Here is an 18,233-nt window from a genome sequence, read left to right on the forward strand (position 1 = left end):
TTTAATTGAACAACCAACACCAACAGAATTACTTATATTGCAATGCAAGAGATATTAAACACTCCGTAAACGCGCCGTCAACAAAGGGATATAAGATATTATGTACACCGTGTAATTACACCAGCTCCCTCAATCTTCAAACAGGTGTAATACAAATTAAAACGATTGACTATGTCATAACCACCGTCTTGATTTACTAAAATATATATCTAATAAAAAACAACTAGATTTATCTATAGTAACAATAGCGTACCTTTATAGGAGCTAAACTATTAAAAATATCTCATTGATAAACATATTAGGGAGTTTGCTATAGTTGCATCTGTTCTGATAAGACCAGCACATGCCGGTAACAAAAAAGCACACCGCTTAGGAGCAGTTTGTGGCGATAAATTGGTAATGACGTAGTTGCTTGCTCGAATTCGATGTTTAATTTCATTCTCGCGTCGGACGCCAAGTAGGACGCGCGCGTTTCGTGTTGCGTTACGTTTCACGCAGGCACGTTAGCATACCGTCGAAGTTTTCAGAAAGTTTCGTGCGCTTGAATATTGGATGCAATTTGTGCTATTAATGTTGTGCTTTGTGAATATATACGTGCCATTTACGTAGATTTGTAACTGTTCTACAATAGGACATTTTCATTGGAGTATTACGATTATTGCAAAATGAGTAAGTTTATTCCGTAATCGTATTATTATTTTAATTTTTCTATGAGAAATATATCCATATAATAATAAGTTTCATATTTACTAATTTCATTCAGTTCAGTTAATAAATACATTAACTTTGAATAGATCATTTTAATTATTGTTTCAAACTAAAACAATATATTATAATATTTGTTTTATTAACAAAAGTGTATTAAAATTTCTACATGCTATTTATTAAATATAATGCCTCAGTGAAAGATTATTAAACACCGACGTTTAATCATTATTCTTTAAAAATAATTACCGGTGTAAATTATTTACATGGAATTGCATGCTTTGAAACAATATTATTAGCATGTGAGTTTGTTCGTTACGCATTAACGTCTTTACTGCATAATTGATCATCATAATATAAATATTAGGGTACTTATGCCACTCACTATTTAGTGGTAGGATATAGCCCGTCTTGGTAGGTACCACCTACTCTTACACATTTTGGCAACAATACTATAGTATAAAAAATATTATACGAATATGTATCGTTATTTATCCGAAAGTATGTATACGGAATTTACTGGTGGTTTTTCTTAAAAATTTTTACACTTCAAAACTGTTTATGATATCCTACTTAAATTTATAACTTATAAATTTTAATTGAAAAAGTAATAAAACAATTATTTTAATTATTTAAGAAAAAAAAACGCATGGGGGCATTATGAACGCGACACACAATTAATAATAATTAATCAATATAATTTTGGCTTGTAACTGTAATGACGACGTCGCAATTGATCGGAACAATTTACTTACAGTACATGAGAGCTGTACGTTAATATAATTAATATTAATCTTAATTTACCTTTTTGTTAAATTAAGAAAACAGTAAAGAGAACTCGTGGTAACTATGTAAAGTGCCTGATATGTCTCACTATATAGCTACTCTAAAAGTAAACTAATAATCCTATTTACCCCTACTTTTCTGTTCGTCAGTTGTGTGGGGGGGGTGTCTTGTACGAAAGTAGCCCAGGAGGTCTGGATAGTCTTTTACGTCGGCAGTCCGTGAATCATTGCGCTATTGACGCTTCTAATATTTACCATATACGGATCAGAGCAAGTGTAGAGAATAGAATCTGTTTTTGAGCACGCAATTGTTGTCTTTAATATCTGATACGAAGTTATCTACGAGATGCTAATATGTACTTAATGTCGTCGTGTTTCATTTAAAAGTGAGCCAGTGTAATTACAGGCTCAAAGGACATACTAATTCAGTTCCAAGGTTGGTGGCGCATTGGCCATATAAAAAGAAGTAGCTGTATCGTGGAACTGCGAATATTACTTTTGGTTCCAATGTTTATATACAGAGGTGACCACTTACCATCATGTACCCTATAAACCTAGCGAACAAATATTACAAAACTGATTAATAAAAAAATTAGTCAAAAATCGTAGATTACCATTTCAATGCCGGGCACCAACTTCATTTCACTTTTTTTTTTTAAAATTAAATATGAGACAACATCACATACATTATTCTGATCCCTATGTAAGTAGCTAAAGCACTTGTGTTATGGAAAATCAGAAGTAACGAACGTACCACAAACACCCAGACCCAACAACATAGAAAACTACTGATAATCTATATCGACTCGGCCGGGAATCGAACCCGGGACCTCGGAGTGGCGTACCCTATTTCACATGCTTATTAAGTTTTAAAAAAAATAATCCCGAATAAACCATCTACATGTTCACTATCCCGGAGTGGAATGGCAACTTGGAATTGACTCCAATAATTGCCAAGTACTGGCACATTAACAACCTGTCATTATTTCCCTTGGAACATTAAATTTGCGTAGTCATCATTGCCATTGTCCGCGTGCACTGCTGCCACAGCTTCGATCTCCACCTATCACAAATATTTAAATAGGCCACACGTGTTTACCGCTGTGGTCCGAGCGTTAGCGTTTGTTTTGTAATTCCAGACCTCGGACACTAGATACCCTACTGGGCAAAATCACTGTAAATCACGCTTGCAATTTCATTTACACATACAAGTACCTCGTCATCATCGACGACGATGAGATGTTTGTGGGATGAATATTGTCGTACATCCCATCCGTACAATAATTCAGGATCGAATTTAAAATTTACGTGACCCGTATATTGAAAATTATTGATAACTAACGATATTTTAAGGTCTTCATACATTTTTAATAGCTACAGCTACATATGTTGGACTTTATTTACAAAATCATAGCATTTAATAAATGGAGAAATATAGATACGCTTATTTAGAATATATAATATAAGTACATGGGTCGAGACAATGTGATATTTATTCTAATATATTGAAGCTAGAGTTGATTTTTATGTGAATATAATCTATAGTTAGTATAACTATAGTTTATCTTGAATATAATATTGTATTGAGTAATATGATTATTTAACATTATTTTTTACATGAGCTTTTATTTTTTTCATACTAAAATTAACTTATCGTGCACTATCGGATTTTGAGAGTTACGGAATAGAGAGCACATCTGTGTTTGCGTATACGCTTGCGAAATATAATATGTTTCGTACAGGACCGTCAGTAGTTTCCACCGTCATTCATACCGAGCGTTCATTAACAAAAATATGTACTCGCATGAGTTTCACAATGTGGTTATAATTATTGTCAAAATATGTTATACAGAGAGATTTAAAGTGATTCATTCTAGTGTTTAATGTAAACCATTTAGCACTGACATGATTCACGAGTCCGTCCCTCCGTAAATAGAACCTCTGTGCTCAGACAATAGAGCAGGCGAGATATATGGAAAAATTAGATTTAAGTAATTGATAGCCACGTTTCTAAATCACTTGCTTTGCTTTACTATATGTTATATTTATATATATGTTTATTTTCAAACATTTTATAGGATTATTTGTCGAGTGAAGCAGTAAGTATAAAAAGCCGTTATAATCATTCCTATTCATTTCTATAAATTGATTTCTTTGCATATAGCCGAACAGAGTTTTGGCATAATGTACATAATGGTATATTTATTTATTTTATTTAAATACTTTATTGATCACTACAAAGTTTATGGGACAAAAGGACTTAATACCTGCGGAAGGCATTCTCTGCCAGTCAACCTTTAGGTTAATCAGAAAAGAATGAAGGCGGTAATTAATAAAGAATTAACAATATAAAACAATATATGAACATAATTATATAAATCTAAATTAAAAAATAAATAAAAAACATATACATATACAATAGGGGGCCCAAATTAACTCTTGAAGAATTATGTATGGATATAGGTATGATAAAATCTATTTACATAAGAATTTCTATTATTTGTATGTGCGCTGTATTTGTCTTAGATGGTGTGACGTAATGCGAACATCCTCTGTGGTTCGCAAAGTCTTTCACACCATCTCTCTTCTGTGGTGACAGTTTTAAAAAAATAGCAATACCTTAAAATGAAGAAGTTATTAGTAATATTCCTTTTTTTTACCCCGACTTTTAAGCTTATCACATGTGTTAGGAGTACGACAATAGCCCGGGAGATCCGGCTCGTTTACCATTGACCTATTGACGTTTCAAATATTACCATATGTTGTGTACGGATATGAGCAAAAATTTAGAAGTACAACTGTTTTTGTACACACAATTGTGGTCTTTAGTGTCTCTTACTAAATTTGCAAGTCCCCGCTGAGGGGAAGTCTTCAAAAGAAATTCGGTAACTTAGCACGCGTTAGCTACAAAGTTATTAGGCTGTATTTTAGGTGAATTAAGTAATTTATGTTTTTAAATATGATCAAATATTCCGCATCCTATAAAATTAAACAGGTAGCCTACAGCTGACAAAAGCATTTACAAAGGCAATAAAACATTTAATTATTTAGTTTAGGTAATAATTGTTATTACATGAATTTACTTCACTTAAAATGGTTCTACATTTTTTTCTCCTTTAAAATAAACACTTACTACAATATACTTGTATACTTATGATTGAATTTTTAGCAATCTCCAAAATATTAAAATAAAACGGACTCGTTACCTAAGTTATTCGATATATATAAGGAGCCGAGATGGCCCAGTGGCTAGAACGCGTGCATCTTTACCGATGATTTCGGGTTCAAATATATATATATATATATATATATATATATATATATATATATATATATATATATATATATATATATATATATATATTAATTTGTGTTTATAATTCATCTCGTGCTTGGCGTTGACGGAAAACATCGTGAGGCAACTTGCATGTCTCTAATTTTTTAGAAATTCTGCCACATGTGCATTCCACCAACCCGCATTGGAGGAGGCCTCTCAACTCATCAGTGGATAATTTACAGGCTGTTACTTTACATATAAGGTACTCCTTTTTCTATCAAAATAAAATATGAGTATACGAGATATAAACGTATAGTATATACGTATAGTATATATCATTAATGATAATTGTTGAAAATAGCTTCTTCGTTTATATTCAGTAATTTACAGCATTCGAAACAAAAATATACCTATTGTTCTAAAGGTGAAATATATCAAAGAAAAAATCTTTATCAGAGCGGATATTTCATAAGCTCCTTTGAACAATAAAATACCAATTACGCTAACGAAAACAAAATGTCTTATTCAGAGATTATTTTAAATAAACACATAAATTAATTTACAGAATATATTAATCTTGATACAACTCTTGTTAAATATATCCAACTATACTGAAATTTCAGATATTATCCTGAAAAAATGACATTAACATTTGCTACTATAAATACGTATCTAAAATTACAATTTACAACAGATTTTAAAAAATAGGATATACAGTGTAATAAATCTATCACAATAATAAAATAAATTCAACAAGCGGTTATATTAAAAATACAAACTTTATAAAAAGTATATCCGAACTAAGTCTGTAAAACCTCAATAAAGACTCAACTTTAACACACCTAAATAAATAATCACATCTGGCAAGACTGCAATGTTTGCACGTTGGCCGTAGGCTCTTTGTCCGCAATGAATTTATGACCAATGCACCATATTTGAAGTAAACAATGGTTACTGAAATTTAAGTAAGATAACCATTCAACTAATCAACAATAAATCAATTAAAATAATCAGTAACTAATGTAATAGATAATACCTCTTACATTAGTTGATTAATCATTAAAAATGAGGAACTTTAACAAATATAGTTATATCTTTGCAAGTGATCCATTGAACTATTCTATATCAAGAAACTCGAATCTCGCACCAAAAAATGAGCGTGAAATATTAGGATTTGTTATGCGACACTTACAAAATTATAAGTAATAATTATAAAATTTATAGCATACACGTATTTACGCTTAATATTAGGTCAATTTATACAGAAGAGATGGCCCAGTGGTTAGAACGCGTGCATCCTAATCGATGATTGCGGGTTCAAACCCAGGCAAGCACTGGTGTTTCAAGAGCTTAATTTGTTTTTATAATTCATCTCGTGCTCTGCGGTGAAGGAAAACATCGTAAGGAAACCTACATGTGACAAATTTCATAGAAATTCTGCCACATGTGTATTCCACCACAGAATCGAACTGCTGTTTAGTAGGTACTCTTATTATGTTCTATTATTACACGACTTATCTCAAATTGAAATATTAAAATAAATAAAGTTATAGTTAAAATATTTATTATTTAATCTATATAACAACTATATCCTTGTTCAAAGTACTTTACCGAATGACTATGTTTAGTAACCACTGACAATAATAACGAACTTCACGTCACACAGTGTTGCCATAAAAAGTGCAAATACATTTCTCTACATAATACCGTATCTTATTGTCTCTTCTGTTGATATAAGATCTGGTTGATGGAAAATACCATAACTACGCTTCTATTCAAGCGATCTAACAAACGACGATGAAATATTTCAGTCTATCGATTGAGGTTGGCCACCTGATGAAAAGTGGTCACCATCATCCATAGACAATGACGCTGTAAGATATATTACCTTACATCGTCAATGTGCCACCAACCTTGGGAATTAAGATGTTATGTCCCTTGTGCCTGTAGTTACACTGGCTCACTCACCCTTCAACCCGGAATACAACAATACTGAGTACTGTTATTTGGCGGTAGAATATCTGATGAGTGGGTGGTACCTACCCAAACGGGCTTGCACAAAGCCCTACCACCAAGTAAAGTAGGTAATTTTATTAAATCCTTTCATATTTATATTTTTAAATTCTAGTTGAAATTAATTCTTATGTAAATTTATGTATTATAATTATGTGAATGAATCTAATTCCTACATCATTTCGTAAATCAATATGATCATAGATTTTATTACGGTCCCTATAAAATGATCCCATGCATGAAGTGTATATGTAGGCTGTATTTAAACTGAACATTAAAGTGAGTCTTGTAATAAAATCGTCCTCTATAAAGCTTTAAACACGGCCCACCGAAGTTTATCGATAAGTCGGTTGCGTCTAAACACAGCTTGCGTGCGTTTCTTAAGTGGTATTTGATTAAACGGAGCAATTAAGCAATCAGCCGTCAATGGCTGCGGATTGTCGCAAACGAGCGTCTGCGCACATAAGCTCGTTAGTTCGTGTGTTACTCGTGACCGCCCCGACTTTGTACGACTCAAAACGACATTTTAACAAGGAAAACGTTTAACATACCATATTCATGTATTTAATGGGATATGATGTATGTAATATACTTGTAGAATATTAATTATTTGTTTCTCCCTCTTTAATCACATTATTCTCTCTCAAGATCTATAAGAAATTTGAATCTTAGTTATCTAATATTTGGGAAACAAACAGATATAAAATATAATCTAATTATATAATACAGCTTAGATATCACATTATCCAGCGAAGTTTCCACCGACTGATAAAACATAAAATGCACTCAAATATTTTAACACAATAAGAAAAAGCTATTTGACAATATTAGAAGTATATAGTTAATTTAATTTAAGAAGGTTACAAATGTTATAAAATTACTATGTTTTAATATTCTGTATATTTTAATTTATAATGTACAGTTGCATTGAATTAGTAGGTAACATAAACCAACATTTTACAAGGTTGTTGAGACTTTTTTAAACAGAACCGTTATCATTATTTGAGATTTCTAGTGTATTTTGTAAATTTGTCAAGACCGACAAATTCCATGTAAAATATCTAATACTTTTGTTAGTTCTCACTATATTAATAAGTCGAATTTCATAAAATGTTTTCAACTTAATAGGCATACTACTATCTACCATATCGTAACTGTATGCTAACATGCCATAAAAATTAAATGTCAACTAATTTGAATAGATTGTTGTAAACGAACATATGTACTACATCTTTAAAATGTCATTATACTTGGGATAGTAAGATGTGCTCAGACTTTCGAACGCAAGCGAAATATTTATCTAATCACAACATCCTCCTGAGCGCTACATGACATACAAACCATTCATATTATTCATATATCTTTAATAATAATTTCATTCTAGTCTACGATAGACCACATCGAATCTTAAACACAATAGGCTATTTGACAATGCGAAAAATAAGTTGTGAATTATGGTAATCAGTGTATATTATGACTTTAAAAAAGGGTTTTTTACTAATGAAAGTTGAAAATAATACTTAATTTATTCAAGAATCCATAAATAAAAATGCATTTTTACAAACGTTTGTCACGTGACACAAAACGCTCCCGATTGGCTGGGCTTATGATGAAGTCACTTTCTTGTAAACTTTGCTTTACTACTATGTACCACAGATGAAAATACAGCAAAGTGACCAACCCCATTGCAGCGCCATATTGTCCAAGTAGCGTTTTTGCGCGCTATTTAAATATGGAATTTTTAATATGATATTTTTCGGCAAATATGTACTAGAAATCGAAAACACAACTTTAACTGGGTTCCTTAACTTCTACTAAATAATATAAAATTGATTTTAAAAACCAGTCAAATAGCCTATTGTAAAAAATTAAGATTGTAGTCAAAAAATATGTCCTCGTACTTCGAAAATTCGTGTAATCGAGATATTTCGATATTAAATAAAAAATAAATTACGATATGTCAGTTCAATGTTTGACGTTAACGGGTGCGTTCAGTAAATGTATTCCAAATAATAACGCTTCTGCGGTAGACTCGATGGAAACTTATCCAAAATTACCCAATTTAAAAATCGATGTTTATGAAAAATATAAATATTGTATGAAAAGTAAAAGATAGACCGTGTGTGCTGAAGGCGTGTTTTCATCTAGTAGTAATTTGGAATCAAGTTCTTTTGCGCGGCTTGCAGTAGAGTAAACTGGCGCATTAGAAAAGCGTTATGCCCTGTCTTTATTTTTCTCTCGATCTTTTTCTTTTATATACGGTTTTCAATTTCTTCTTAAACATTGGTAATGAAATATCATCAGTTCCAATCAGGTGTCCCACGACACTTCTTGTTAGTTTTTTTATTCCCGCAAATACCAGTAACCTGGTCGATACGGACTTTTGAAGTTATTATATTTTGTAGTTACAACAGATATTTACGAAAGCCTTATATTAACCTTCTCTCACTCAGATGTGTATTACAATAATATTCAGCGTTATCATTCATAGAACGGAGCCCGTGATCATTCATAGAACGTCAAGATCCAACAATCGATATCTCGTCAAATTTTTTTTTAACAAATATATCATACAAGACTTCAAGAAATAATACAATTCACTTTTATCCCTATTGGAAATACCGAAATATCCTAAAAATAATTTTTAGTTATTGTTATAACCTACTTGCATGCTAAATTTAAAACCCTTATTAATTGTAGTTACGAAGATAGAGCTAAACTTTGGTTCGAAAATATAAATTTCATTTATTCTCCATCCCGTGGGAATTTTGAAAAATCCCTTTTTAGTGCACTTCTAGGAAACACATGGTATATGTGTGTCAAATAGTAAGTCTCTAGGCTCAGTGGTTTAGGCTGTGCGTTGTCTGTCAGTCACTCAGTAACGGAAGAGTTTTATATATATTGATATATATGCTCAAATTATATAACATAAGAATTATTAAAATCACATAAATGCTGAAACATTTTTTTAGATAAATGAGAATATAAGAGACTCATATATTAATCAATTACTGTGCTACAGATACATACAAAAACTAAATGGTTGAATTTCACGCAAAACCGATAAAATTAAATATGATTAACATTAAATGAATATTGAAAGCTATTGGTCAAATATAAAATATTTATTAAATGATGAAAACAGCTTTTATCAATCAAAAGGACAAGTAAAAAAAGAATCGAGCGAATTTCATTAAGGCGCAACCGCTGTTTAATTCTCATACCGATATAAACGGCGGCGTTCATTTTAAACAATCTCAATTGCTTTCTAGGAAGTCTAGTAAAGATAAATGCCAAATGCTTGTAGCAAATCACTTCCATAATCAAGAGCTGATTCATTATTTAAGTGTTGTATATTTTTGGAATGGCTCTTAATCATTTCATTGTCCAATTCAATTGGACATTATAATTTTGATCTATAAGCTATGTACAAAGTCGACATCTGTGGTGCCAAAGCCATTCTAAACTTAATTGTTAATGTTAAGGTGTGTTTTGTGCGTCATAATAAGTGACCAATTGGATCTATTCTTCTGTCAAACGATAGTGTAGTGTATGCTTGGATTGTACTCTAGGCGGTTTACGTGGACGACTGCCAAATGCCAACATAGTCTCACGTTGTCGTCCACACTTGTGAGGAGTAAAAGAAACATCTGATTCTCTCTTCTTGTACTTATCAAGGATAACGCTTGGGTTTTAAAAAGTAAACAGATTGCGAAAAAGAAAACAGATAATGCTATTCAAATTAACGGTTTCTTTTCTGGATCATTATTCTTCTACGTTAAAAATATATTATGTTATCTAAGGATTGATAATAAAACATAAAATCGTTGCCCGAAACTCACTGCTGTGGTCGAGTTATTATATTGTACTAACTAAATATATATGTACCATTGAAAATCAGTGCTCGGCTTTCAAACATAACTTAAATGCTGAATGGTATACCTAATTGGGACAGATCACGATAGCATTGAAATATATTTTATTATTTCGTTAGTATAATTCCGTTTTTTATGAATACATTTTTTTAAAGATAATTCAATAATCAACTGTGAATTTAATTTGCGCTTGGCTTTAAGGAGAAGGTTCCAAACTTATTTCACCACGCAGTTCCAATGCTGTTAGACATATTTGGTATCATTTCAGCAGACACGTAAAAAAATCTTCATAGCGTTTCCGGTACTTATCATAAGGTGATAAATATAAACACTAACACATAAAAACTCACATGAATTAAGCAAACAGAACAGTGATTTTTTTATGGAATAGGTTGGCGGACGAGCATTCGAGCCACCTGATGGTAGTAAGTGGTCCCCATCACCCATAGACGATGACGCTGTAAGAAATATTAACAATTCTTACATCGTTAATGCGCCACCAACCTTGGAAACTAAGATGATATGTTTCTTGTGCCTATAGTTACACTGGCTCACTCACCCTTCAAACCGGAACACAACAATACTGCGTACTGTTGTTTAGCGGTAGAATATCTGAGGAGTGGGTGGTACCTACTCAGGCCGGCGGCTTGCACAAAGCCCTACCATCGACCAGATTTTATTTTTTACCAGCTTGATCAGCTCAGCAGTAATACCTATATTTACAGGCTGTTCCCTCATAGTTTTGACATTTAGTTATAACTCTGTGTATCAAAACCAGTCTTTTTAAACAATAATAACAATAGAACTGCAAGAATAAACAGTAACTTAAATGATAAAGGTTATGTATAGCCGATCTGGTAAAATTTATATTTAATGTATTCAATATTTCTTAAATCGTTATATCAATAGAAAAGTCCAAAAATTAAACTAAAACTTATACTTTTATATTTTTGTTATATTACAAATAATTATTTTAAAAAAATAATTATTTGTAATTTTTGAACACTGCTTAAGATTGAGGATACATATAAAAACCTACTTCAAATCTGCGGTTTACAGTTTATTAAATAAATCGATTTCAAAGTAATTGCATTAGTAAGTTTGAGAGCTATAATGTACTATGTTAACGTTGCCTTATTAATATGCAGAACACATGATTAACTGAACAATAACTTTGTTTCGTTTAATTTGCATAAGTACGAAACCCTACTGAGGAATGTTGGCAGGAGTCCTAGCATATTCCCGCTATATAGCAATCTGAAATTTTTAAACCACGAACTTCCAACACGTTCTTAAAACAACTCCTTTTTAGTTAAAGAATACTAATTAATTCGAGGATTTACTACATTTGAATTCCACCAATATGACGAAAATCTTAAATGTATAAGTTAACGAAGTCATGAATCAAGGCCACTGAATCAGCAACTACACATCGCTGAGTAACCCAATAATAGTTGGTTCTATTGAAGCTTAAATTATTGAGGGTAAAAACAATATTTAGTATTCCCAAGGTCTTTACACCCAATATCTAGCAAAATCCTAATCAAAATTTGATAGTGCCGTGCCAAACTTCACATCTGATAATTTACGACAAACATCGTCCTAGAAATTTGGTTTGAAGCTTAAAGTAGGATCCTTTATAAAGGCTATAACTTCACTGGCCATTTAATTAATTCAGCTGGGTAGATTTAACACGAGTTAGACAAACTCTCTTTATGGAACAAAGAAAACGTTATGTTATCTTTTGACGGCTCACTACAAAAAGTACTATAATACACAAACCATATTTACCTCTTACAATGAATGTTTTAATAAGATGTGTTAATAATCTAATTATAAGCAAATCAGACTTTATTTAAGTAGTAACAGACACTTTTCAATCAATACAGTCAATTTACAAGATTAGATTTATTGTTAAGCTAACACTGATTCGAAATGTAAATGCAAAACCGACAAGAATCTCATTTGTGACCACACGAGGACAAAAGCTAAATAAATAAAATATAACAACGAATTGACGCGATGCCATTGATCTGGAGCTTGAATAATCTACGATAAGCATCATCACTATTTGCGAAAAATAATAAGACAAGACAACGAAATTGTTTTCAAAATTTTGGAAGTAACATTAAAGTAGATATTAATAGTTAGAGTCGAGATGGCCCAGTGGTAAGAACGCGTGCATCTCAACCGATGATTGCGGGTTCAAATCCAGGCAAGCACCGCTTATTCATGTGCTTAATTTGTCTTTATAATTCATCTCGTGCTCAGCGGTGAAGGAAAACATCGTGAGGAAACCTGCATGTGACAAATTTCATAGAAATTCTGCCACATGTGTATTTACCAACCCGCATTTGAACAGCGTGGTGGAATATGTTCCAAACCTTCTCCTCAAAGGGAGAAGAGGCCTTTAGCCCAGTAGTGGGAATTTACAAGCTGTTTTTGTTTTTGTTAATAGTTAAGTAAAAGAGTGTTGTATTATAAATAAATATACATATATTAATAAAAACTGTTAGTAATGCACAATATAAATCAGCTGTTAGTCAATCGCATGAAATATGTATATCTAAGGTTTGATTGATTTATTCTAACTTAGATTAAAATAAGCTATACATTAAAATCACGATTACATTTATTATAATCTATATAAGTAAGTGTCATGGGCTTAAATATTTATTTGATTTTTCTGTAAATTTAAACGACTTTTTTCATTTATTTATTTAGTTTTATTTACTGGCGCCTGTTGTTGATCCTAAAATAAATGTGTCAACGATCAAATCTCTTATCATTTATAACATTGTCTAGTATAAGTTACATGATCTACCATATTTTAGTATAGTATCGAATATCTAATTTAAAAATGGAATACATAAGAAGGATATATTGACATTGCAAGTTGAAATAAACATAACATAATAAACGCGATCTCTTTCTTAAGAATATGATCAATGCAAGCCGGAACACTAAATTTAAATTGTACATTCAATTCAATTGCTTACTTAATGGCATTAAATTGTACATATGGGCTCAACTGTCCGGCAAACTGTTTTAACTACAATGACAACCGGACGATCAAAGCGATCGGAAACAAGCGCTGGCAGCGCTTTATTGCTTGGTGTTTGAGCGTTTGGCGCGCAATCCTATCCTATAAATGTACAGAACGTTCCGTGAAAACGATCGAAAGCTGTCTGTTGTCATTGTATTAGCCTTACTCACTAGTGATTTTAAAATCTCATCAATATTATATAAGCTTTTAATTGGCGTCAGTTTTTATAAAGATACAAGTTAATCACACAGATGTAACAATGAAGCTTTTTACTCTTAAGTTACATGTAAAAATCGATGGCAATATATCTATTTATATATTTGGGATAAATTGACTTCTACACCATCCGCTTAGAATATATCCACGTTGCAACTCGTCGCTAAAATGCGCTCTAGCATATCAACGTTTATACCATTTTTAAAGCATACGCTGGTAAATGCTGTCGCACAGATACATTGATTCTATAAGATATATTAATCATTACTTATATAGCCTATCCGCTATCGACTTTCAGAGCTTAAATGTGATGTTCTTTTAGTTACACTAGCTCTCTCATTCTTCAAACCGGAACACAACAAAACTTAATATTACTCTTTGGCGCTAGAATATTTTTATGAGTGTTTGGTAAGTACCCAGACAAGCTCGCACAAAGCCCTACCACCACGTAAACGTTTAACCGATTGTTTTGACAGTTGGATAAAAGTTTACAAACGAATTAAAATAGACAATGCATGCAGAATATTATCTAATAAATAAATAATAATAAATGTGAGACAACATCACATACATTACTCTGATCATAATGTAAGTAGCTAAAGCACTAATGTTATGGAAAATCAGATGTAACGACGGTACCACAAACACCCAGACCCAAGACAACATAGAAAACTAATGATAATCTACATCGACTCACCCGTGTATCGAGACGGAGACCACGGAGGTCGTCGAGCTTTATTAGCTAGTAATAAATATTCATATATTTTCAAAAAGACTGCATATCCATTTCAAATGTAAAAATCAAAAGAATTTTTGTAAACTTGGTAAAGACCTCGTCTCCATCTCAAATACTGTAACTTGTGTACTTTGTCGCAGAGCAGGAGTTGAACAAATTACTAGAGAAGTTAAAAGAAATCGTTTTAATTTAAATGAATTTAAATTCTGCCACCAACCCGCAAAGGGTGAAGAGGTCTTAGTCCGGCTTCGATATCGTTTAAGAGATGTCATGTGTTAGACCAAAAAGTCACCTATGTCCTTCCTTGGAATTTAAATTTGCTTCACACTCAATTTCATCAATTCGGTTCAACAACAACATTCTGTAAATTCCGACTGCTGGGCTAAAGGCCTCCTCTCCCTTTGAGGAGAAGGTTTGGAACATATTCCACCACGCTGTTCCAATGCGGGTTGGTGGAATACACATGTGGCAGAATTTCTATAAAATTTGTCTCATACAGGTTGCCTCACGATGTTTTCCTTCACCGCTGAGCACGAGATGAATTATAAAGACAAATTAAGCACATGAATCAACGGTGCTTGCCTGGGTTTGAGCTTGTAATCATCGGTTAAGATGCACGCGTTCTAACCACTGGGCCATCTCTACTTTCGAATTCGGTTCAGTGGTTTGGTAATGAAAAAGCGACAGACAGACGGCCAGAATTACTTCGCCATTCATAATATTAGTTTAGATATATTCATCAATTTGTTTTAATTTTACATTCGGAATTCGGTTTTTCAATTTATTTATTTTTAAACGTATTTCAATTTTTTTACTCGAAAGTGTTATATTTTGCAAATAAATTGTGTTTCGTTTCATTTTTGAGATGAATTCACCGATAAGTAATCAATCATAAAATTTCGATGCCAGGTTTCGTTTTCAACAATTGATTATGTTTTTTTGTATTTAGTTTTCACGAAAGGGTTGTGATTTCGAAATGAAACAATTGGTATATCTATGGAACTATAACAACACATCGTAGAGGTCTTTGCCCTTTGGCTATTATTATTTACAATTCACACATAAACACATACAAACACATCAATTAATGCACGCCTGCATTGAATGGATTATACTCAACTAGTCGTTTATTATGAGGTTGCCTAGTGAGATACCACTCTTGTGAAAGGCAAGATGGTGCGCTGAACACTTTAAAAGATGAATCCAGATGACACTAGAGTACTAAGGTAGCTTCTTATAAAAACATTATATAAAATAATTTTATCCCTAGAAAAAAACCTCGTATCGCGGTTAATAAATCCTGAGAACGTCACGGCTTTGTTAACAATATTTTCATATAAGTTTTCTTTTAACTGAAACGAATATTAAAATATTTTATGTAAAAGAAAAAGAAATATTTTAGTTTTTTTTTAAATTCATGGTTTGGACAGGCATTCAGAATTTTAATATGCCTAGTAACATTAACGTAGATACAATAACCTTTGACATAGAAATTGAAGAATTATATATCGACATTAAATTTTAAATATTTAAAATAATTTTATAAAAAAATATAGTCGAGTCGAGATGGCCCAGTGGTTAGAACGCGTGCATCTTAACCGATGATTGCGGGTTCAAACCCAGGCAAGCACCGCTGATTCATGTGCTTAATTTCTCTTTATAATTCATCTCGTGCTCAGCGGTGAAGGAAAACATCGTGAGGAAACCTGCATGTGACAAATTTCATAGAAATTCTGCCACATGTGTATTCCACCAACCCGCATTGGAACAGCGTGGTGGAATATGTTCCAAAACCTTCTCCTCAAAGGGAGAGGAGGCGTTTAGCCCAGCAATGGGAATTTACAGGCTGTTGCTGTTGTTTGTTGTTGTTGTTGTTATAAAAAATATATATAAAATAACCTTTAATATCAATTAATTATATAAGGAAAACCTAGAAGCCCATCATAGAACCCGACTAATAAGAGATGTCAATTGATATGAAATATAATAAAATCATAACATTTTTATAGGTAACATTATGCATGCAACAAAACAGCGTATCACATGAAGTCAATTTGCAACTATTCACGAGTATAAAATAAAGTTAAATCGTTGAGAGATGCTGTTTTGTTTTAATTGATATTAGTGATATGATACGGTTAAAATGCTTAGAATTGTGATGAAATTAATTACTTCGAAAACATTAATAAATACTAGCCACTTCGACATCAATTTTAATTTTCATTTTAAAAATAAAGTAAACCACTGGAAATATAAAATGAATTATTACTATTAAAAAATAAACGTATACGCGTATCAACTTTGCAAATTTTTACACTACTCTACTCTTAGAGGCTAACTCAATGTGTGTAAAATTTAAAAGACCACTCGCTATTATAAAGAAGGAGAGAAGCCTTCGCCTTTTATTTGCTGAATATCTTTTTAAATATTTTTGTAACGATTTTTTTACCAGTTCGATATGCGAAAACCTCTATGTAACCCTCTGTCGCCCAATCCATCAGTGCGGGACTAGAGGTTGTACCGAACGGACGTGTCACATGTTTCCGAGAGGAATATTCATCGGTAGTATCCATTCGTCATGGTACGATTGTAATGAAACTTTGCTATACCAGCAAAAGGGCCTAGTCCACAAAAATCATAGTTCATTCGTCGTATATATGTTCTTCGATATAATATTTTTATTTTATTTACAAAACAGACAATATTTATACTAATATCATTAAGTTCAGTATGAAGAAGAGATTATTCACTGAAAAGTATTTTCACATAAAGCACGCAACAAATACACACACATACACACATAATTTAAATAAAAATATATCATTATATATATTGTAAGCATAAATTAATAAATTGATTAATGACCTGTGAACAATTAAACTTTTCATAATGATTACGTATAAATTATCTTTAACATTAAAAGTAAATACGTCGGAATTATTCAATTAAATGCACTGGAATAGTACGATACAATGAAACATCTGCAATTAAATATAAATCATTAATTTCAAAATATAATTAATTTATAAAGCCATGACATTAAGTACAAAATTTACAATGAATACAGAAATTATAAAAATAATTTGTATTTATCAAAAACGCTTAAAAGCTTCTTTATTTTGTTTATTTTTTGTAATGTAAATGTATACATTTTATTATATAATTCAGATGAATGGTGTATAAAACTGTTTTGGGCGTTCTGATCCGTAAGGGAACATTGAAAGTGGATTTACAGCGCGTTGAATGACTGGTACATCTAAATTTCAAGCAATTCAAAAGAAATGGTGAATCGATCATATTATTAAATAATTTATACAAGAATTTGGTCTCTCTCCGTACGACGTTCGAGTGGAATAAGATTTACGTTATAATATTTATATCTTGCGAATAGAAACTCGGAAATTTCCGTTGGATCTTTTCAATTTCATTTATGTAAAGGTTTGTATTGGTGGTATAAAAGAATTATATTATAAACTAAGTCGTTCTAATGACTTATATAAGGTAATAGAGGCATTTATATTTTTTTAATAAACTCAGATCGGACCAAAGAAGTGCGAAATGCCCTTGAGCTCTACATGTG

General features: G+C 31.8%; 1 protein-coding gene across 1 annotated transcript in view; it reads left to right on the forward strand.

The window, feature by feature from the left end:
• The first annotated feature begins 439 nt into the window (after positions 1 to 439).
• LOC124531744 overlaps positions 440 to 18,233 on the forward strand; it is a 90,958-nt gene continuing 73,164 nt past the window's right edge. Inside the window, exon 1 of the mRNA XM_047106257.1 lies at positions 440 to 669. The gene's annotated coding sequence lies outside the window, so the exon portion shown is untranslated. The remainder of the gene's footprint in view (positions 670 to 18,233) is intronic.

The sequence above is a fragment of the Vanessa cardui genome, chromosome 8 (assembly GCF_905220365.1).
Source record: "Vanessa cardui chromosome 8, ilVanCard2.1, whole genome shotgun sequence".
Classification (NCBI taxonomy): domain Eukaryota; kingdom Metazoa; phylum Arthropoda; class Insecta; order Lepidoptera; family Nymphalidae; genus Vanessa; species Vanessa cardui.